This window comes from Protopterus annectens, chromosome 8.part0 (genome assembly GCF_019279795.1).
Source record: "Protopterus annectens isolate FY-2018-M chromosome 8.part0, PAN1.0, whole genome shotgun sequence".
NCBI lineage: Eukaryota > Metazoa > Chordata > Ceratodontiformes > Protopteridae > Protopterus > Protopterus annectens.
This window is the reverse complement of record NC_056741.1, coordinates 1,867,793,143-1,867,816,951: the sequence shown is the minus strand read 5'-3', so window position 1 is coordinate 1,867,816,951 and position 23,809 is coordinate 1,867,793,143.

Here is a 23,809-nt window from a genome sequence, read left to right as displayed (position 1 = left end):
GCATAGAGAAGGACAATAACCTGAAATTCAACATCCACATAGCACAAACCATCAAGAAAGTTCATAAAAAGCTAGGCCTCCTCTACAGGAACAAACAGTTTATGACTAAACATACCAAAGTCACCATTGCTAGGACTCATCTCCTATCCACCCTCCTCTACGCCTCTCCCATCTTGATTAATCTACACCAAACTGAACTAAATAAAATGGAATCTTGCTATAATAAGATTGCCAAGTTTGCTTCTGATGCTTCTTACAGGTCCCTCCACTGTCTATCTCTAAAACAGCTTAACTGGCTTGAGTTACCTCATATACTCATGCTCAATCAACTCTCTATAGCTCACAAGCTCTACTACCTCCCAGAGTTAACCCCAGTACCTCAGCATTTAATACAGCTCCACATTCCCACTAGAGCCCTACGATCTAACAGCCAGAGCCTAATAAATGCCATCCAACATAAAAACAATGCCAGTAAATCACTCTTTGCCAGCACCATTGCCAAAACCTGGAACACACTACCAATCCATATAACTTCTAGCACCTCCTTCTATCATTTCAAAATACTGCTTAAAACCCACTACTTAACTAACTGGCTATGCTCATGTTACACTCCAGGTTAAATCTAATTGTGTCACATGTTCAGATAAGTATAAACAGATTTGCCCTAAAAAGCTTGTAAACCAAGATACTGGTAAAAAAAAACTTTCTTTTTTTAAGTTTTTGGCTATGTACCTCAATGTTTTTACTATATACCTCAATGACTGTCTACTGTACTGTCTAACTAAAACTGTTAACTTCTAACCTATTATGTATTAAAATCAATTGTATGTTCTATATTTTGTTCTCTCATGTACTGCATTCTATTGTACTGTGGGGCTTTTCTCCCCATGCCTCCACTGAAAATGGACCTGTGTCCAGTTGGACTTTCCCGGTAAACAAATGTAAATAAAATAAATAATAATTGCAGTCTTCACATCTTGACATCCCATTATAAGTAATAGGAGTATTACATTTTTTGGTTTCTAAAAAATCCTTAAGACTTTTCCCTCTTTTTGTGACAAAAGTAGGACTCTCATATAAAAAAGCACCTAACTCTTGGAAATTCTTCAAAAATTTCCAATTATTTGTGATGATCTGCTTAATACTGTACATATCTACTGAATTTTCCAATGTACAACTCAGATTATAATCTACTCCTACACGATTTCTTTCAACATCCTTTATTGTCCTTTTCTTCCTCACGGTTTTAATTTTATCTATTGCTTCACTTATTACCCCAATAGGGTAACCCCTGATTAATTTTTTTTTCTTAACATCTCACATTTTTCCAAAAAATGCTCATCTTCATCAGTGAGTCTATTTATTCTATCAAGCTGACCAAACACAATATTATTTTTCAAGTTCACACTGTGTAAACTGCTATATTCCAAGTAGCTGTTACTCTGGACTTCTTTTGTAAACATTTTAACCCAGATTTCCCCCCTTTTTTGTACACAATCAGATCCAGGTAATTCACACTAATTCTACTTCTATTAAAAGAAAACTTTAAATAGCTTGTAACATAATTTAAATAATCACAGAATTTCAACAATTCTGACTCAGAACCTTGCCATAAAAAAACAAGTCATCAATAAAGTGCTTGTAAAAATAAATATTGCTAGCAAATGTAGAATTAAAAATAAATTCTCTTTCCCAACTAGTCATGAACAAATTGGCATAGCTTGGGGCCATAGCTGCCCCCATAGCCACACCTTTTTTTGTTTAAAAAATCTATTGTCAAAGCTAAAAAATTGTAAGACAATATTACATCTAAAAGTTCAGCCAATAGACTAATCTCCTCACCATTAAAATCAGGACAATCCCTCAGCACTCCTGTAACCCTTTCAATTCCTTCTTCGTTGGGAATTACAGTGTACAATGAACATACATCAGCAGTTACTAACCACGTATTATCACTCAGGGAAACATTCTTCACACTTTCTTTAAAATCAAATGAATCCTTAACATATGATTCAGCTGAAATCACTGCTTTTTGCAAGCATCTATCTACATAGATAGCCATGGACTCAGTTTTACTACCACCATTGGCCAGTATAGGCCTACAATTTGGTGAATCCAAGTTCTTATGTATTTTGTGAAGGCCGAAAAACATTTACACCTTGGGTGTACTCACACAAAAGTAACCAGCCAACTCACTGCTGATTCTTCCTTCAACTAACCATTCTTCAATCAGTGAGTTTATAAAATTAAAATTTTTATCTGTATCAATCCAATTAACTTCTGCATAAACATCAGCATCAGACAATAACTTATAGATGCTATTTTTATAAAAACTACAGTCCATGACTACCACTGCATTACCTTTGTCAGCCTTAGTGATATAAATATATTTATCATCCATTAACAACTGCAAAGCATCCTTCTCAGTCTTAGTCATATTATAAATACAATTTTTGTTGTATTTATTCAATAATTCCCTGACTTCTTTTTCACATGTAAGCAAAAATGCTTCTAACTCTGGCCTTAAGGGGGATTAAAACACTTGTTTTTTTAAAACAATGTTGTTTACATGCCCTGCCTTGAAAAAGACATTTCAAATTAATTTTTCACACAAAACCCCTTAAAGCATTTATCACAGACACAATATTTGCCCTTGACGATGGCACAAAATTAAGTCCTTTACTGAAAACATTTGGTTGTTCTATATTAAGTGCCACTGCGGACAAATTCACTATTTTAAAATTCAAATTTACAGTACCTTTGGTTAATGATTGTCCTATTTCCAACAGGGCTGCTGGTAACTCTCTCCAGCTCCTTTCTGCACATTCCATGCTCTTGTTCCTTGCTGGCAGCAACACTGCTCATTCTTGTTCATATAAAAGTTCCCTTTGAAATTTTTGTTGCTGTTGTTGAACTTCTTTTGCCCTTTGTTGTGAAAAAAATTATTTTTCCTACCATAGCCTTGTTGATTCTGTCCCCATGTCTGCTTTTTGGACTCCCAAGCTTGTTGTTTGCCAACCACCTGTGCCCAGCTCCTTGTTCCTGTTCCTCCATCTTGGTAAACATCCACACACTGAAAAACCTGTTTGCTGGTTCCTTCCTGCAAATGACACCTATTATGCCCTCTGCTGGTAGAACTTCCTCTGTTCTGGTTCTTTTTGCTGCTCTGGTTTCTGCAGCCTCATCAGCTTCTGAAATGTTAGCACAGTTACTTTTAATTACTGTTGAAGCATGCTGATTCATTTGTAATTCATTTAGATAGCCCCCCTCGTCTCTTATGAATTTCTTCAATTTCCTTTTCTGTTGAATCTCATTCTCTTTGATTAATTTTGTTTGAATATATTCCATTTTCAACTCAAAATTCACAGGAGACACATTATTTTTCAGGGAACCATAATTATTAATTATTTTGTCATTTAAAATGATCAATTTATGCCTCACACCTTCAAGCAGCAACTGCACATACTGCAGGCCTACGCTCTCATTCAGCACTTTCTATGCACTTACCAGATCTTCAGAAAAAAATTCTCCAGCAGGCATATTACTAACCCTAAGTCCTCTCGGCACTCTTTTCACCTCCAAACAGGCTTCGAAAAACAAGAGATCCCACTGTAACCTCTTGATTTTTAGGAAACTATTTTCAAGTACATTAAACTCATGATGTTGGTGCTGGTAATATTATCAGGTTGGTTCATTTCAGGAGCTCATCTCTTTGTAGTAAATGGATTGGCTGGATTTGCAAGACAGTTCCCCAGCCACTTATCAATCACAGCAACATTACCGTTCGGTTCATTGCTGCTGGATGAATTCTGCTTTCTTTTGGGAAATGCTCCCAAATCCAATGAGTCCACATAATTAACTCTTTTTAGAGATTTTGCAGATTTTGTAGAGCCAACCTTTTCAACAACTCCATTGCCATTGTCCAGCAAAGCATTGCTCGGTATATCGTGCAAAGTAAAGCCAGACGGAATCACCAGAAAACTAGAATTTGACTGTTGTTGGGAAAACAGGTTGGGTGAATTGCCACTCAAAGAAGCCATAAAAATCCAAAATCCATATTCTGTGGACCTCTCCACCTCTTTTTCATTTTTTCTGTCCAGTAGTCCCATATGTATACCTTTGCAATTTTTGAAATTAGAAAGTGCTAAACTGCATGCCTTCTCACTGGCTGTAGCACCTTTCCAACTTCAGGTCACTAATTGTTTTTCTGGACTTTTTCTTGGCTATTCCGCTATGTAGATTCAAGTCTTGATGAACCTTCTCCTTCCAGTGTACCAACCTCCACTCACTACTACGTGGCAGCATACACACATTGATTGAGAATGTAAAGTTTAAAACAAAAAAGACCTGCAGTAAATCCTCAAACCAGCCCCATGCCTTACGTATTGTTTTTATAATTCTCTCTGCCCTACACTACATATTCTGTGGACTTTTCTGCATCTTTCTCATTTTTTCCCTCCAATAATCCCATATGTATACCTTTGCAATTTTTGAAATAAGAAATTTCTAAACTGCCTATCTTCTCCCTGGCTGTAGCACCTTTCCAACTTCAGGTCACTGATTGTTTTTCTGGACTTTTTATTGGCTCTTCCTGTTCTGTAGATTTGAGTCTCGATAAACCTTCTTCTTCCAGTGTACCACCCTCTTTTATCCACTAGATGGCAGCATATAACCATTGATTGTGAGTGTAAAGTTTAAAACAAAAAAGACCTGAGTAAATCCTCTAACCAGCTTCAAGCCTTACATATTGAATTTATAATTTTTCTCCCCTACACTACAGATTCTGTACACTTTCCACCTCTTTCTCATTTTTTCCCTCCAACAATCCCATATGTATACCTTTGCAATTTTCAAAATAAGAAAGTTCTAAACTGCATACCTTCTCCCAGGCTGTGGCACCTTTCCAACTTCAGGTCACTGTTTTTCTGTACTTTTTCTTGGCTCTTCACGCTTTGTAGATTCGAGTCTCGATGAATATTCTTCTTCCAGTGTACCACCCTACTCTCACCACTAGGTGGCAGCATCCACCATTGATTTTGACTGTAAAGTTTAAAACAAAAAAGACATGCAGTAAATCCTCTAACCAGCCTCATGCCTGATGTATTGTATTTATAATTCTCTCTGCCCTACACTACCGATTCTATGGACTTTTCCACCTCTTTTTCATTTTTTTCTCTCCAATAATCCTATATGTATATCTTTGCAATTTTTGAAATAAGACAGTTCTAAACTGCATACCTTCTCCCTTGCTGTAACACTTTTCCAACTTCAGGTCACTGATTTTTTTTAGACTTTTTCTTGGCACTTCCCACACTGTAGATTCGAATCTCGATGAACCTTCTTCTTCCATTGTACAACCATCATCTCACCACTAGGTGGCAGCCTAAACTATTGATTGTGACTGTAAACTTTAAAACAATAAATACCTGGAGTAAATCCTAAAACCAGCCTCATGCCTTATGTATTTTATTTATAATTCTCTCTGCCCTACACTACAGATTCTGTAGACTTTGCCACCTCTTTTTCATTTTTTCCCTCCAATAATCCCATATGTATAGCTTTGCAATTTTTGAAATAAGAAAGTTATAAACTGCATACCTTCTCCCTGGCTTTGTCATTTTTAAAACATCAGGTCATTGATTGTTTTTCTGGACTTTTTCTTGGCTCTTCCCGCTCTGTAGATTTGAGTTTTAACAACCTTCTTCTTCCAGTGTACCACCCTCCTCTCGCCACTAGGTGGCAGGGTACACCCATTAATTGTGACTGTAAAGTTTAAAACAAAAAAGACCTACAGTAAATCCTCTATCCAGCCTCATGTCGTACGTATTGTATTTATAATTCTCTCTTCCCTACACTACAGATTCTGGGAACTTTTCCACCTCTTTCTCATTTTTCCCTCGAATAATCCCATATGAATACTTTCGCAATTTCTGAAATAAGAAAGTTCTAAACTGCATACCCTCTCCCTGGCTGTAGCACCTTTCTAACTTCAGGTGACTAATTGTTTTCCTGAACTTTTTCTTGGCTCTTCCCACTCTGTAGATTTGTGCCTTGACAAACCTTCTTTTTCCAGTGTACCACCCTCCTTTTGCCACTAGGTGGTAGCATACACCCATTGATTGTGAGTGTAAAGTTTAAAACAAAAAAGACCTGCAGTAAATCCTCTAACCAGCCTCATGCCTTACGTATTGTATTTAAAATTCTCTCTCCTGTGCACTAAAGATTCTGTACACTTTTACACCTCTTTCTCATTTTTTCCCTCCAATAATCCCATAGGTATACCTTTGCAATTTTTGAAATCAAAAAGTTCTAAACTGCATACCTTCTCCCTGGCTATAGCAACTTTCCAACTTCAGGTCACTGATTGTTTTTCTGGACGTCTTCTTGGGGCTTCCAGCTCTGTAGATAAGAATCTTTACGAACCTTCTTCTTCCAGTGTACCACCCACCTCTCGACACTAGGTGGCAGCATGCACCCACTGATTATGACAGTAAAGTTTGAAACAAAAAAGACCTGCAGTAAATCCTCTAACCAGCCTCATGCCTTACTTATTATATTTATAATTCTCTCTGCCCTACACTACATATTCTGTGGACTTTTCCACCTCTTTCTCATTTTTTCCCTTCAATAATCCCACATGCATACTGTGGTGATTGGGGAGAGATGGACGAAGGCTGCCAGCCTAGTCAAATAGAATTTAATACTTAATTCTATTATTTGTATAAATAAATGTAAAATACAGGCATGTGTTTTTAAATGAAAGAAAAACACTGTAAAATGTGAACTTCAAGATTGTTACAACATTGCCCCCTTGCTGTAAAGAAAAACTAAGTCAAGCCTTTCACATGTGTCTTTTGAAACTGAAATGATTTTATGACATTCTTTGATCTTTAAAGTTGGTTCTGGTCAGGCTGGCTGAAGACATTCTGTCTATTGTGTTAACTAAGGACTAATTGCTAGAGTGTATATGTGAAATGCCTTTTAGTGTTGTATTCTCCTATGCAGGTGTTAGCTTGCTAAATAATGTAAATGGAGTTTCTATTAGCCTGGGAACTCAGAGCATGTGTCAAGATTATGCAATATGAATACTGGGAAAACCTAAGTGTCAACATGATGTAATCTGGGGAGGACCCAGAGACATGTTTGTTGGTGATGTTTTATAAACTATCCCCGGGATTCATGAAGCTTGCACCAGGCACAGGTGTAGCGTAGGTGGAATAACACCAAATATGGCCATCGAGCGATTCAGGTACGATCCAATACCATGTGCACTACCGGCGTATGCCAGAACTGCGCAGCCCTCGGCATAGGTATGCTAATCACCCTATGTGCAGTGTCGCACCATGCAAATGAAGGCAGATAGTGATTCACGAAGTGGTGCAGGTGTAGCGTAAGCCCACAGAAATGTAAACCAAAAAACACGGTTTACATTTTCCCAAACAGAACATCGGAGCTATGGAAGCGGACCAGACTCATGTACTACAAAGTTAACATATGCCAATGGCTAAATACACAGCCAATGGCATAAGAAAAGATGCACAACACCTAAAAAACAACATTTAATGTCATGTCCACAGTAACGCACAGTACAACGGCAGGGCAAGTGTGCGCAAACTGGAACATAAAGAAAATATATAAAAATGTCATAAAATCGCAATGTAATACAAAGCAGGTTTACACCATAATACACAATGGTAGGCATGGAGCACAACCAAGGTGCAAGGGTTGCTAAGGGCCTGCGACAGTGTTCGGTGCAGTAACTATGAATTAGTAGCCAATGCCATGCAAATGAGGCATATAATACTGAATCACAAATGTCCCACCGGATGAAGGTTGAACCATATGGCGCAGCGCTATAATACCAAGAAGTGGCTCAGAGGAAATACATGACATCAGCAGAGGGGTGTGCCACCATAGCGGCAAGCACATTGGAGCAATGCAAACTGGCCTGGCCGTTGCTAAGCAAAGATGCAGGTCAGGGGTGGGGAGGAAGGTATAGAATCGTTTAGTTGAGAGCACACATGGTGCCCAAAAGCACATGTGTATGGGGATGAAAACGTGCCTGAAACCCAGTAAGTGGATGCACGCGCTGCAAACAATAGCACAAACAGGAAGGTCAGGGGAAGAAAAGAAGGAAATGCCGAAGTAGGGTAATTGGAGTACTAATGAGCAATCAACACCAATCAACTCACGGTGGCCAATCGATGGCAGCTGACAAGTCTGCTCACAGAAACCTGCAAAACAGGATAGGGGAGGCATTGGAATGCAAAGAAAGGAGGGGAGGCATTGGATTGCAAAGATAGGAGATCTGTCATAGCAGAGCAAAGCAAACCGACAGTAGACCGGCAATAGCACACATTACGCAAGATATGCCAGGTCTAGGAAAGTACAAATGAAAGCAGGCTGCTGGATGCATGCCAGAAAATGGTAGGTTGAATGTGCAGAAATGTAAAGGGAAGGTCAAGAGGTAATCCACGTCAGCCATATGTAATTCAACACCAAAGGCACCACAATAGTAGTTCCGGTAGTAAAACACATAAGATACCCTGTAGCTACGATCATACATACACACCCTATGACATCATCGGTGTTCACAGCACAATAGTATAAAGTGTGAAAGCACCCTACACACACCTGTGTATTCCCAAACACTGCACCATAGGTGTAAACACATGGGGAACTTTTAAAATGTACATGTTGGGAGCTGCCATAGCTGTGATTCATCAGCATGTGTTAGAGACTGACGGTGTTGTGGAGGATGATGCCGACAACCACCGCAGGCCCCGGAGGAGGAGAAGAGTGTTCAGACCAAGGGTAACCTACCAGGGGCTACATGATCTGGAGATAGTAGAGTGTTACAGGGTGGACAGGGACATCCTACAGCAAATAGTGGAGCTGTACCGGCCACGCCTGAGAACCAGAAACAACAGAGGGGAACCCATCCCAGTGGACATGAAGGTATGTGTAAGCTTGCGAATACTAGCCACAGGTACCTTTCAAAGGCCAACTGGAGATATAATGGGGATCTCACAGGCATCAGCATCCAGGGTACTACACCAGTTCCTGGATGCCATGTTACCACATGCCAATGAGCATATATACTTCCCCCAAACTCAGGAGGAGTTGGCCAGCAATATGCATCACTTCCACCATGTGGCACACTACCCAGAGGTACTGGGTGCGATAGACTGCACACACATACAAATCAAGTCACCACCCAGTGAGCATGGTAGGCGCTACATAAACCGCAAGGGATTCCACTCCATCAACTGCCAGGTCATGTGCAATGCCCAGGGCATTGTCATGGATGTGTGTGCTGGCAGCCCTGGAAGCTACCATGACTCCCATATCTGGCATGCCTCACAGCTGTATCAGGTATTTGTCAGGGGGGACATCCCACATGGCCACCTTGTGGGGGATGCTGGCTATGCACTGGAGCCATGGATGATGACTCCCATCAGAAATGCACACACACCCATGCAAGAACGCCATAATGAGGCACACGCACAAACCAGAATCATCATAGAGCATGTGTTTGGGATGCTGAAATCACGGTTCCGGTGCTTGGACACATCTGGTGGAGCCTTGCAGTACTCTCCAGGCACGTGTGCCCACATCATCATAGTATGTGCCATGCTACATAATATGATCCTGTGGAAACAGCTGCAGCAGGGACAAAATGGTGAAGGCCCTCATAGCCCACCACAATTGCCAAGGCCATCACAGGCACAGAGGGATTCAGACCATGAACACACTGTGCCAGCCCCAGTAGGCAGATGGAGGCATGCCCAATATGCCTATGCCTTGGCAAAGAGGGAACGTATAGCACATACTCTGACAGTGTAGGCCCCTATGGACTGACACACCTCTCCACCTGCACACACAGTAAAATGGATGGCACACAAACACGACCACCTGTAAATTGTAATGTATAGGTGGCCCACTGTGTGAATCCTACATAGGCAGCCCTCAAACATTGTACACACAACAGCTATCGGAACATGGAATGTCAACACCTGAACAGTACATGCGCCTATCAGCATATGGTGGTGCTGTGTGTATAGGTTCCCAGGTATATCGGTAGGTACACGGCCGATTGTCAGAGGCCATACACCAAACGGGGCAAACAGTGTCCGCTATTGCCACAACATCGAGTAACCAACTGTCACTTAGTGGAGAAGAGGCAATTGTGGGAGCACATGTGTGTAAGCACTGTTCTGCACACACTCAGCATGGAGTCCCTGCTGCATTAATGAGGGGCTCCACATAATATAATCATGGATGTTGTGTCAAGGCATGGGGTGTACCCATGACAGGTATTCATCACCCCAGCATGCTCCACCTATGGTCGTTTGAAGGTGTAGCACAGTATCGTGTGTGGCTCACTGTGATATACATACCCAATGCACATCCAGTAAACATCACATGGACATACCATTAACTGGACTCAGCAATATGTAAACTAACTGAGTTACCCATGCGAGTGCAGTATGGAGTAACAGCCGTGGTATACTCCACGTACATAACGACATAACACGTGTACAAATCCCAGATGGCCATGTGTTAAATGCAGTGACCGTCATGCATGTTCCCGGTCCCACATCCTGCAAGGGATGTAACGTAATCCCAAAGGCATGAGTAATGCATGTCAGATGCAGGTCATCAGATCATATGTGTAGCACACGTTAGCGGGAATATGCATTGCCCACTGCTGGTAAGCGACGTTTAAATATGACTATATGGATATGCGCGAAACAGGGATAAGCTTCTCCGAATATCATGCAGATCACGGTCAATGATGTCCAGAACAGGTGAAACCAGCATTAATCACCCCTGTACTAATAGCGCCTGCTCTGAAGGGTAAAACGACCACTGCCAGGAGTAGAACATGCAATCATGTATAGAATCACCTAACACTATTGCTAGCCAAGATGTACCTATGGTAGGGTTGCCACCTCTTCAAATGACCAATGTGGGACATACGTCAGATGTCTGCAGGCCGACACATACACCCGGCCAGTATGAAATTCAGAACTTCACTGTTTTGCCTAGATAAAAGCACATCCTTGTAATATTTACTTACTTATTCTGTTTCTAGAACATATAGGTGGTTCAGATACAGAATAACTGTTTTATGCAACTATTACATAAACTATAGGAAATAAGTATGTTCTAAAATCTCAGGACATTTGCCATGTTTACAAATATTTTGCAGGACACAACTGCCCAAAGAGGGACTGTCCCTCGCAGAGTGGGACAGCTGGTAACCCTAACCTATGGCAGGTGTGTAATGTGACAGGTACAGACACAAACGTGCGGAGTCCAGGAAACAGTATACACCAACAAGTACACAATGATGTGAAGGTCTGTTCCTGTAAATATGTACGGACCATACCTCTCAACCTCTTAGAGCACCGAACCTGCGCAAAACCTACATGATGGGGGGACAATTGCAGACACATTTCAACGATTGCTCTTACAAGCTTAGAATGTTGATAGAATGCTAGATTTTGCATTAGCATGACTTTTCTGCAGGTTGTGGAGTCTTATACTCAGGATATTTCTCATTATTTGGTGACGTCAATCCTCAGCTATTTACCACACTGGTGCAGATTGTCGGAGGCACACACCAACACTATGGGGCGAACTTGTGGTCATTCTTAGGGTTGCCACCTTTTCGACTGCCCAAAGTGGGACATGTCCTGTAGAGATGTCAGATTTTCCAGGAGAAAACATACCTACAGCCATGCATAGTACTGAGCTTTAGCCTTTTTTGTATATATAATAGCTTATTCTAGTAACATTTGAATTGCTTATGCTACTTCACATAACATATTGAGGAGTCATATATAAAATAACCATTTTATGTGACTATTGAAGTAAATTAGGGAATAAACTCTCAGGACATTTGCTATGTCTTGATTTTTTTCACAGGACACAACTGCCTACAGAGGGATTGTTACTCACAAAGTGGGGCAGTTGGTGACCCTAGTCATTCTGCGAATATCTGGACAGTTGAGTGGTATGGCACGGACCTCCGTAATACGCTGTTGTGTTCTGACACAGCAGTAGCTCAGCATTAAAGACTGCAGTCGGAACATGCTGACAGACAGTTGGGTTTCAGACTTCATACTCCAGACATTAATGGCAATGTGCAAACTGTTATTCTATCAAATTCTATGTTTCTAAGAGGTATGCTTACAGATGTCCCTGCTTTTGGACCTTTGTCTCACTTATATTCACGGCTCTGTCCAGATATCTTGCTCACACAGGTTGACAGGTATGGTCAGTCATGACTGCACACAGTCAGTGTCCCTCACACTTGATCAGGGTTGACCTGTTTACGTAGTGTCTTCCTTGCCCTCATGCCATTTTCCACTTTGCAAATGTGTGCATTATATTCTCCCTCCTATTCGTGTCTGGACACGTGTGTCACGGGAAGGTATTTTATCCTGGGTGGTAGGTTATGCATGCCCACTTAGGGCTGGACAGTGTCATGGACCTCCACTGCACATTCTGATTTGTGTCCAGATATCTACTGTATTGGACATCATGCCATCATACCCATTCTACTATTTACACAAGTTGGTAATCTCGTGAGGGATATCCCAAAAATTGGTCAAGACCAAAACAAGTTAGATATCGAAGATTGTTGTGGCTTCATGAAAACGTGCAGGGGGGTTTTACCTGCAGGGGATACATGGTTTGCAATCCTGACACTGCCTAGGGTGACAATACCTACTACATATGCGTAGGGGTCAATGTGTGTAGCTGTTTCTGCAACAAACCAGTGGACCAAGTACGGCTGGATTTGGTGGACGTTTTGGTATGGTGGCAGGTTGTGTGTTGTGGAGGGTATGCTGGGTAGGCTATTATGCATCCAGATGTGTTGCATTTGTTATGGCCAGTTCCATCAGGACCCATCTGTGGGTATGTGACGGTGCCGTATCTATACATTTGTCTCTTATATTTCCATATTCATATGTTTGTGGGATTGTGCTCTATACTGTGGCCTGTCTGCTTGTCTTGCAGCTGTTTCTAAATGAGGTTTTGTTTCTTTCCACTTCACCCGCTGCCCCCTCATACACCTCCGGTTCACCTTTTCTGCATATGACACAAGTATCGCCTTTGAGGAATTTACCATTAAACACACACCCCTCACACGCAAATTACTCACACCCCATAGAGCACAACTTTGGTTGGTGGCCCATGACACGGCCAGTTACACATTGACTACCCTACATGTGTCAGGTACCTTTATGGTTGTGTGAACTACCCTGCCATGTTTGCTTTCCACATGCTATACCTCACACACAGGGGCACACGCCCTTACTTCACTTTCATTACTTGGTTGGTGTACCCGGGTACTACCCGTTCGACTGTGTCACATACACATTCGGATTATATAGCACCCTTCCAGATTTTGCCAGCCTGTTCTACTCATTGGTAGGATGGCACCTTTTCCTATGTCCAAGCTATTCCTTACACATGTCCGACTGTTATGGACATTGCCTCCCCACAGTCAATGGTTGTGTTTCCACCTTTTCAATTGGCCGCAGTGTGACATAGGGTTACCACCTGTCCCACTTTGTGAGGGACAGTCCCTCTTTGGGCAGTTGTGTCCTGACATGTAATTGTCAACATGGAAAATGTCCTGAGATTTTAGGACAAACATATTTCTTATATTTTATGTGAAAGTTGCATTAAACAGTTAATTCTGTATCTGAAATACCTGACTGTTATGAGAAACAGAATAAGCAATTAAAATGCTACAGGAATACGCTTTTCTGTAGGCAAAACAGTTATGTTCTGTCCTTTGTACTGGCCGTGGGTATGTGTCGGCCTGTACAGTCTGATGTCTGTACCAAACATGTCCCACTTTGGCCATTTGTAAGGGTGTCAACCTTACTGTGACAGTTGCGGTGAACACAGCATATTTTACAGGCCGACACATACCCATGGTCAGTTCAGCAGATAGAACTTACAATTCTTGCCTATATCTAAGCTTATTCTTGTAGCATTTCGGTATCTTATTCTGTTTGGTATGACATTTATGTGTTATACGTCCAGTGAAATATGTTCAATGCAACTATTACATGACGTCTACAGAGGAATTATGTCCTATATTCTCTGGACATTTGCCAGTTTTACATGTTTGTGTCAGGACACATCTGCCCACAGAGAGACTGTTGCTCGCAAAGTGGGACAGGTGGTAATCTTGGTTGACAGTACGGATGATACTGTTCCTTTTGGCCTACATATGTCCGTGCTGTTATGGCTTGTTTATATGCTCCTTCTGTTTTTGTATGTGACTATTACATGGCTTGTGGGATATGATTCAGACATACGGTCATACCTATATCTACATTTCTCCTCATGTATTTTGTTATGGACACATCTGCACAGCTATGTTCCCTCCCTCCCTCAAATTATGGGTTGGCTGGTGACCCTCTCCGTTGGACTGGACGTACCTACAGGCGGCGTGCTAACATCTGTTACGTTTCACTTCCACATGGTATAGCTATCAAAACTACGTTGGACTACAGGCACACGATTTTCCTGTCATTTGTTCATGGGTAGGGACCCGTTATTCCCTACCTTGCATTTGTGTTTGAGTCTTCACTTTCTGTTCGCAGGGACTCTGCTTTACATATGTTTCAGTCTCCACGGACACTGATAGGTACAATTACTATTGCTGGCGGAATATAATATTCAGCAGTTTAGGTTGCCCCTCAAAAGCTGACATTGACACGCCTCCCTGTGCAACTTTGATATGCCCCTTGCACTCGCGCACATTTCCTATGCACGTGGCGGCTGTGCACCTTCATTATTATGCATATTGTGCGACTACTCCACATCTATGCCACACGGCCGGCGCAAGCCTTACGCTGGACTTGTGCCGAGCTTCATGAATCCGAGGGTATGTCTCAGAAAGAGACTGAAAGCATTTTGATCTGGACATATAACTTATCAGCAATCTGCCTTGTGCTCATGTGTAAGTTTTAGCACTGTGATATCTTGTAGGAATAGTTAAAGCTAGTAAAGATTAATTAGTTATTTTTCTTTGAAATCAGACCTGTCCTACTGTATTATTTTAAGTTTCTGTGTGATGTAGTAGTTTTGTCTTGTGTTTTAATTATGTATTATTAAATATTTTTAAAACCTTCTACCTGTGGCTGATTTGTGTAGAGATAAATTATGCTTTAGAGTACATTATATATTTATAGAATTTACTGTCTAAGCCCTTCCAATAAGCCTTAGACTGAATAGTCACATTACCATTGGATATTAATATTGCACAGTAATAATTGGACACCCTTTTAAGGGCTTTTTAGTAGCTGATATTATTAACTGGGTGGTGGCAGTAATTACTACTGTATAGCCTGGGTAAAGGGGCACAGTTGGAGAATCTGTGTCAGCCTTTTCCAGGAGTGTCTGTGAAGTTGTATAAATACTTATCTCAAAGTGTGTGTATGTTGTGTCAGCTACTTGGCAGGGACACAAAACACTGGTTGAACAGAATGAGTACAGAATGTTTTAGTTTGCCCAGTTAGGCTGAGAGCTAGATCCTATAGCTGTGCCAGTGGGGAGTCTTATTGGGGACCTGGTGAGCAAGGGAGCAACCAGCCTCAGACTGACTGTGATCTCTGTGTGCACTTAAGGGAAATTGTACTTTACTGTGTGTATTAGTTATCCTTTCCTCTTCTAGGAGACAATTTCCCTGGTGTTAGTGGTGAGGATTGAGACTCCTTGATTGCTGGGCCAGGACACGGTCCTCACAAGTGTTTGGCAGTGGTGGGATCTACTTCACATACTAATTGGCTTGTAGTGGTGTGGGTAGAGTGAATTCCTGTAGCTTATGTACAGTGATCTCTAAAAGTGTTTTGTACTTTAAAACAGCCACGCAGTGTATACTCAGAGTTTAGATCACAATTGTTTTATTTCTTTTGTTAGCTTAGTGTTGGTCAGGGTGAGCAGGCAGCATGTCAGCAGAAGAGTATGGAAAGCTGACAAGGGGCCAGCTGGTGGAGATGTGCCAGGCTAGGGGACTGGTGCATGGAAACCTGACTAACACTGACCTGATTGCATCCTTGGTTATAGCTGTATCAGAGAACAGCAGCCTGGAGGACAATTAGACTGACAGCAGAGATACAATATCCTCTGAGAATGGACAGCTCAACCTTTCTGCAGTGGACTTAAAAATCCAGCTGGAGCTAAAGAGACTTGAGTTGTAGGCCAAGCATATGGAACTAGAAACAGCCGAGAAAATGAGGAGTCTACAAGATGAGGAAAATGAACAACAGAGGAGGCATGAGAGGGAAATGCTGACTCTTCACCAGAGTCATGGAGGTAATGGGGAAGGGAGTAACCAGACCCCAGAAGCACAAAAGCTTAGTAAATTTATTCCACAATTTAAAGAGGGGATCATTTTGATAGCTTCATTCATATGTTTGAGTGAATATGTAAACAGTATAAAGTTGACCAAGGGCTCTGGGTACAGTTCCTGACCCCCTTTCTCCATGGTAAAGCTGTAACTTCTTTAGCAAAAATGCATGACACTGACTGTTTTGATTATACTGCTGTAAAAGACATTTGTTAAAATGTTTTAAGCTAACACCCGAGATGTATAGGACAAAGTTTTGTGAGCAAAGACGCAAAGCAGATGAAAATGTATGTGAATATGTTGTTGAACTGAGCACTTTTTCCATAGCTTGGTGAGTGGATGTCAGGTCATCACTTTCGAAGGGCTGGCAGACCTTTTAGTAAGGGAACAAGCCCTTAGCACTTTGCCTGAGGACATGAGGATCTGGTTAGCTGATAAACAGTGTGCTACGTCAGAGGAGTTGGGGAAGAAGGGAGACCTATACCTAGCAAGCAGGGCAGCCCTGCACAGGAAAGGGACCCCCAATACTGTTTATGGGACTATAGGAACCCATGGTGGGCAGCACAGACTACCTCAACAGAATCTGCCAGTAGTCAGGGAAGCCACTAGTCCAGGTACATGCCCAGGAGCTAGGGTTAAATGTTTTGAATGCAACCAGTGGGGTCATTTGGCATACAGATGTCCATGGAGGCAAGTTGGGGAACAAAAGATGAAAGAGCAAGTAAGTGGGAAAGACAAAATGCCAACAGTGTGTTGTCTTGAGACAACAGGGATATGGATCTACCATCCTGCAGATGCCCTTAGAAGGTAGGATATGGATGAGGCAGTACCATGTACTTATGCAGTTAAAAGCTGTGAGGCTAAGAGAAAAGCATGTGGGTCTGGTAGCCTGGGGGAGACTCAGACAGACTGCATACTTGCAGCCAGGACTGCTAAGGTGGTTACTTCAGGGAGTGAGCTACACTGTAGCAGTGAGACTGAATGTGAGACACAGCTGCTTGTGGGTACTGATGTTCCCTTGGACAGGGTGACTGCAAAGGTAGAGGTGAGTAGTAGTACCCAGGTTGACAGTGAGGCACCACTGTCACAGGATGCCAGACTTCCTGTGGAAGGGGAGCTGGGAAAGGGTTACCAGGAGATACTTGAGACAGGCTCAGCTCTCAGACCCTACATTGCAAGGCCTGAAGCAGGTAGCTAGAGAGGCACCTGATTCTCAAGAGAAGGGGGATCTGTATACTGGAACAAAGGGTTACTGTACAGAGAGTGGGCCCCTGAGGGAGGGCTAGAAGGTGAGAGAGTACAGCAGTTGGTAGTGGTTAGAGCTTACCATCTGGCGCTTCTAGCCATAGCCCATGGTATTCCCTTTGCAGGTCATATGGGCATAAAACATACAAAGAGGCATATTATGCAAAACTTCTATTGGCCTGGAATTTCCAGAGATGTAACAGGGCACTTCAGGACCTGTGAGCAGTGCCAAAAGGTAGGCAAGGCAGAAGACAAGGTGAGAGCTCCTTTGATGCCTTTGCCTCTGATAGAGGAGCCATTTCAGAGGGTAGCTATGGATATTGTGGGTCCTCTGAGTACTCCAAGTTCCACAGGGAAAAAGTATATCCTAGTGATTGTAGATTATGCTATACGATACCCTGAGGCAGTGGCTCTGTCCTCCACTGAGGCTGAGATGGTGGCAAATGCTTTGCTAGAGATTTTCAGCAGGGTAGATTTCCCAAAGGAAATACTGTCTGACAGAGGTGCCAATTTTATGTCAGACCTGCTGGTTTGTCTGTGGAAGTCCTGTGAGGTGAAGCACATGAAGACCACCCCCTACCATCCCCAGACTAATGGTCTTGTTGAGAGTTTAAACTCTACAATCAAGTCCATGCTACAGGCATTTGCAGATCAGTTTAAGAGGGAGTGGGACAAATATTTGCCCCATCTGTTGTTTGCTTACAGAGAGGTTCCCCAGAAATCCACAGTTTTTTCACCATTTGAGTTGCTGTATGGGCATAGGGTGAGGGGTCCTCTAGATTTAATTTGAGATGAGTGGGAAGGAGAGTGTGAGTCTCACAAGGGTTCTGTTGTGGCATATGTCCTGAACCTCAGGACAAGGCTCAGGGAACTCATAGGCCTGGCCCAGCAGAACCTGGCAGAAGCCCAGCAACAGAAAAAGGTGTGGTATGACAGGAATGCTCGAGCTAGAGAGTATGCTGTAGGGCAGCAAGTGAAGGTTCTCATTCCTGTCAGACACAACTAGCTGCAAGCAGCTTGGGAGGGACCCTACAAGGTGGTAAGAAAGGTATGTGATGTTAACTACATGGTGGAAGTGCTAGGCAGATGGCAGTGGCACAAATTGTACCATGTTAACATGATGAAACCTTACCATGATAGGGAGGCCCTTGTGCTGAGCATTTGCAGTGGATTGCAGGAGGAGTCAGAGGGAGATCTGGGGACTGATCTCCTCAGTGAGGCTTGGGCTGACACCTCGGTGGAAGGGGTAGCAATGTCCCAGCAGCTATCTCCTACCCAGGTTCGAGAAATCCAAGCAGTGTTGCAGGAGTTTGGGGGCATGTTCACAGGGAAACCAGGGAGCACCTACCTGGTGCAGCACCAGGTGGATACAGGTCTTCAAAGGCCTATCAGGCAGACCCCTTATAGGGTGCATGAGAGAGTCAAACAGACTCTGAAGGAAGAGGTACAGGAGATGTTGGAACTAGGGATGATTCAAGAGTCCAACAGTCCCTGGGCCTCATCAGTAGTGCTGGTGCTAAAGAAGGATGGCAGCACCAGGTTCTGTGTGGATTACAGGAAATTAAATAGTCATACAGAGATGCTTACCCCATGCCTAGGACAGTTGAGGACCTAGAGCAGCTTGGTGGGGCTAAGTATCTTACAACCATTGATCTTACCAAGGGTTACTGGCATGTGCCCTTGACTCCCAGTGCTAGAGAGAAGTCAGCCTTTGTGACTCCTTTTGGCTTGTACGAGTTCACAAAGATGCCCTTTGGGATGAAGAATGCCCCAGCGACTTTCCAGAGGCTGGTATATCATATCTTAGCAGGAGCAGGAGGGTTTGCCCTTGCTTACATGGATGATATTGCTATATACAGCCATTCCTGGCAAGAGCACATTCAGCATGTCAGGGAGGTGCTGGGCAGATGACAGAGGACAGGGTTGACCATTAAGCTGAGCAAATGTCAGGTGGGTATGGCAGAGGTCTCCTACCTAGGACATAGAGTGAGGAGTGGTAAGATAAGGACAAAACCTGACAAAGTGGAAGCTATTCAGGCATGGCCTGCATCTGTTACCAAAAAGCAGGTGAGGGCATCCTTAGGGACAGCAGGGTACTAAAGAAAGTTCATTCCCAATTATAGTACCATAGCTGCTCCCCTCATAGACCTGATAAGGAAGAACAGGCCAAATAAGGTAGTGTGGATCCCAGCATGCGAGCAGGAATTTCAGAAGCTTAAGGAAGCTTTGGGAGGACCCCATGTGTTAGCCAGTCCAGACTACAGCAAAGACTTTGTTGTTCAGGTGGGTGCTTCAAACTATGGGGTGGGGGCTGTACTTAGCCAGATTTCTCCAGAGGGAGAAGAGCACCCAGTGATTTATCTCAGTCATAGGCTCCAAACCAGGGAGAAATGCTATACAGTGGTAGAAAAGGAATGTCTAGCCATAGTGTTGGCACTACAAAAACTTCAGCCTTATCTGTATGGAAGAAAATTCACTGTGATGACAGATCAAAACACTCTAACATGGTTAAACAGAGCCAGTCAGCAAAATGCCAAGTTGCTAAGATGGAGTCTGGGGTTGCAAGCATATATGTCAGTGCAGCACCACAGTGGGAGTAGCAATACCAATGCAGATGGGCTCTCAAGACAGGAAATGGGGTGAAATACACCCAGATAGACCTGACAATCTCAAGCGATGTTTCTCAAGGGTCACTTGAAAAACTTACTTGAGTTTCCCTGGGGGGGAGAGATGTGACAATTGGGAAGAGATGGACGAAGGCTGCCAGCCTAGTCAAATAGAATTTAATACATAATTCTATCATTTGTTTAAATAAATGTAAAATACAGGCATGTGATTTTAAATGAAAGAAAAACACTGTAAAATGTGAACTTCAAGATTGTTACAACATTGCCCCCTTGCTGTAAAGAAAAACTAAGTGAAGCCTTTCAAATATGCCTTTTGAAATTGAAATGATTTTTATGACTTTCTTTGATCTTTAAAGTTGGTTCCGGTAAGGATGGCTGAAGACATTCTGTCTATTGTGTTACCTAAGGACTAATTGCTAGAGTGCATATGTGAAATGCCTTTTAGTGTTGTATTCTCCTGTGCAGGTGCTAGCTTGCTAAATAATGTAAATGGAGTTTCTATTAGCCTGGGAACTCAGAACAGGTGTTAAGATGATGCAATATGAATACTGGGAAAACTTAAGTGTCAACATGATGTAATCTGGGGAGGACCCAGAGACATGTTTGTTAGTGATGTTTTATAAACTATGTCTCAGAAAGAGACTGAAAGCATTTTGTTCTAGATATCTAATTTATCAGCACTCTGTCTTGTGCTCACATGTAAGTTTTAGCACTGTGATATCCTGTAGGAATAGTTAAAGCTAGTAAAGATTTATTAGGTATTTTTTAATCAGACCTGTCCTACTGTATTATTTTAAGTTTCTTTGTGATCTGTGAACTCTTAGATATCTCTGTGGTGTAGTAGTTTTCTCTTCTGTTTTAATTATTTATTATTAAATATTTTTAAAACCTTCTACCTGTGGCTGATTTGTGGAGAGATAAATTATGCTTTAGAGTACATTATATATTTATAGAGTTTACTGTCTGAGCCCTTCCAATAAGCCTTTGACTGAATAGTCACATTACTATTGGATATTAATATTGCACAGTAATAACTGGACACCCTTTTAAGGGCCTTTTAGTAGCTGATATTATTAACTGGGTGGTGGCAGTAATTACTACCATATAGTCTTGGCAAAGGGGCACAGTTGGAAAATCTGTGTCAGCCATTCCCAGGAGTGTCTGTGAAGTTGTATAAATACTTATCTCAAAGTGTGTGTGTGTGTGTGTGTGTGTGTGTGTGTGTGTGTGTGTGTGTGTGTGTGTGTGTGTGTGTGTGTGTTGTGTCAGCTACTTGGCAGGGACACGAAGAACTGGTTGGACAGAGAGGGTACTGGAGGTTTTAGTTTGCCCAGTTAGGCTGAGACCTGGATCATATAGCTGTGCCAGTGGGGACTCATATTGGGGACATGGTGAGCAAGGGAGTAACCAGCCTCAGACTGACTGTGATCTCTGTGTGCACTTGGAAATTATACTCTGCTGTGTGTATTGGTTATCCTTTCCTCTTCTAGGAGACAACCTCCCTGGTGTTAGTTGTGAGGATTGAGGCACCTTGATTACTGGGCCAGGGCATGGTCATCACACATACCTTTGCAATTTTTGAAATAAGAAAGTTCTAAACTGCATACCTTCTCCATGGCTGTAGCACCTTTCCAACTTCAGGTCACTGATTGTTTTTCTGGACTTTTTCTTGGCACTTCCAGCTCTGTAGATTTGAGTCTGGATGAACCTTCTTCTTCCATTGTACCACCCTCATCTCACCACTAGGTGGCAGCATATATCCATTGATTGTGACTGTAAAGTTTAAAATAGAAAAGAGCTGCAGTAAATCCTCTAACCAGCCTCATGCCTTATGTATTGTATTTATAATTCTCTCTGCCCTACACTACAGATTCTGTGGACTTTTCCACCTCTTTCTCATTTTTCCCTCCAATAATCCCATATGTATACCTTTGCAATTTTTGAAATAAGAAAGTTCTAAACTGCATACCTTCTCCCTGGCTGTAGCACCTTTCCAACTTCAGGTCACTGATTGTTTTTCTGGACTTTTTCTTGGCTCTTCCCGCTCTGTAGATTTGAGTCTCAATGAACCTTCTTCTTCCAGTGTACCACCCTCCTCTCACCACTAGGTGGCAGCATACACCCATTGATTGTGACTGTAAAGTTTAAAACAAAAAAGACCTGCAGTAAATCCTCTAACCAGCCTCATGCCTTACATATTGTATTTATAATTCTCTCTGCCCTACACTACAGATTCTGTGGACTTTTCCACCTCTTTCTCATTTTTCCCTCCAATAATCCCATATGTATACCTTTGCAATTTTTTTAAATAAGAAAGTTCTAAACTGCATACCTTCTCCCTGGCTGTAGCACCTTTCCAACTTCAGGTCACTGATTGTTTTTCTGGACTTTTTCTTGGCTCTTCCCACTCTGTAGATGACGAACCTTCTTCTTCCAGTGTACCACCCTCCTCTCACCACTAGGTGGCAGCATACACCCATTGATTGTAACTGCAAAGTTTAAAACAAAAAGACCTGCAGTAAATCCTCTAACCAGCCTCATGCCTTACGTATTGTATTTATAATTCTCTCTGCCCTACACTACAGATTCTGTGTACTTTTCCACCTCTTTCTCATTTTTCCTCCAATAATCCCATATGTATATCTTTGCAATTTTTGAAATAAGAAAGTTCTAAACTGCATACCTTCTCCCTGGCTGTAGCACCTTTCCAACTTCAGGTCACTGATTGTTTTTCTGGACTTTTTCTTGGCTCTTCCTGCTCTGTAGATTTGAGTCTTGATGAACCTTCTTCTTCCAGTGTACCACCCTCCTCTCACCAATAGGTGGCAGCATACACCCATTGATTGTGACTGTAAAGTTTAAAACATAAAAACCCTGCAGTAAATCCTCTAACCAGCCTCGTGCCTTATGTATTATATTTATAATTCTCTCTGCCCTACACTACAGATTCTGTGCACTTTTCCACCTCTTTCTCATTTTTCCTTCCTATAATCCCATATGTATACCTTTGCAATTTTTGAAATAAGAAAGTTCTAAACTGCATACCTTCAACCTGGCTGTAGCACCTTTCCAACTTCAGGTCACTGATTGTTTTTCTGGACTTTTTCTTGGCTCTTCCTGCTCTGTAGATTTGAGTCTCAATGAACCTTCTTCTTCCAGTGTACCACCCTCCTCTCACCACTAGGTGGCAGCATACACCCATTGATTGTGACTGTAAAGTTTAAAACAAAAAGACCTGCAGTAAATCCTCTAACCAGCATCATGCCTTATGTATTGTATTTATAATTCTCTCTGCCCTACACTACAGATTCTGTGGACTTTTCCACCTCTTTCTCATTTTTTCCCTCCAATAATCCCATATGTATACCTTTGCAATTTTTGAAATAAGAAAGTTCTAAACTGCATACCTTCTCCCTGGCTGTAGCACCTTTCCAACTTCAGGTCACTGATTGTTTTTCTGGACTTTTTCTTGGCTCTTCCCACTCTGTAGATTTGAGTCTCAATGAACCTTCTTCTTCCAGTGTACCACCCTCCTCTCACCACTAGGTGGCAG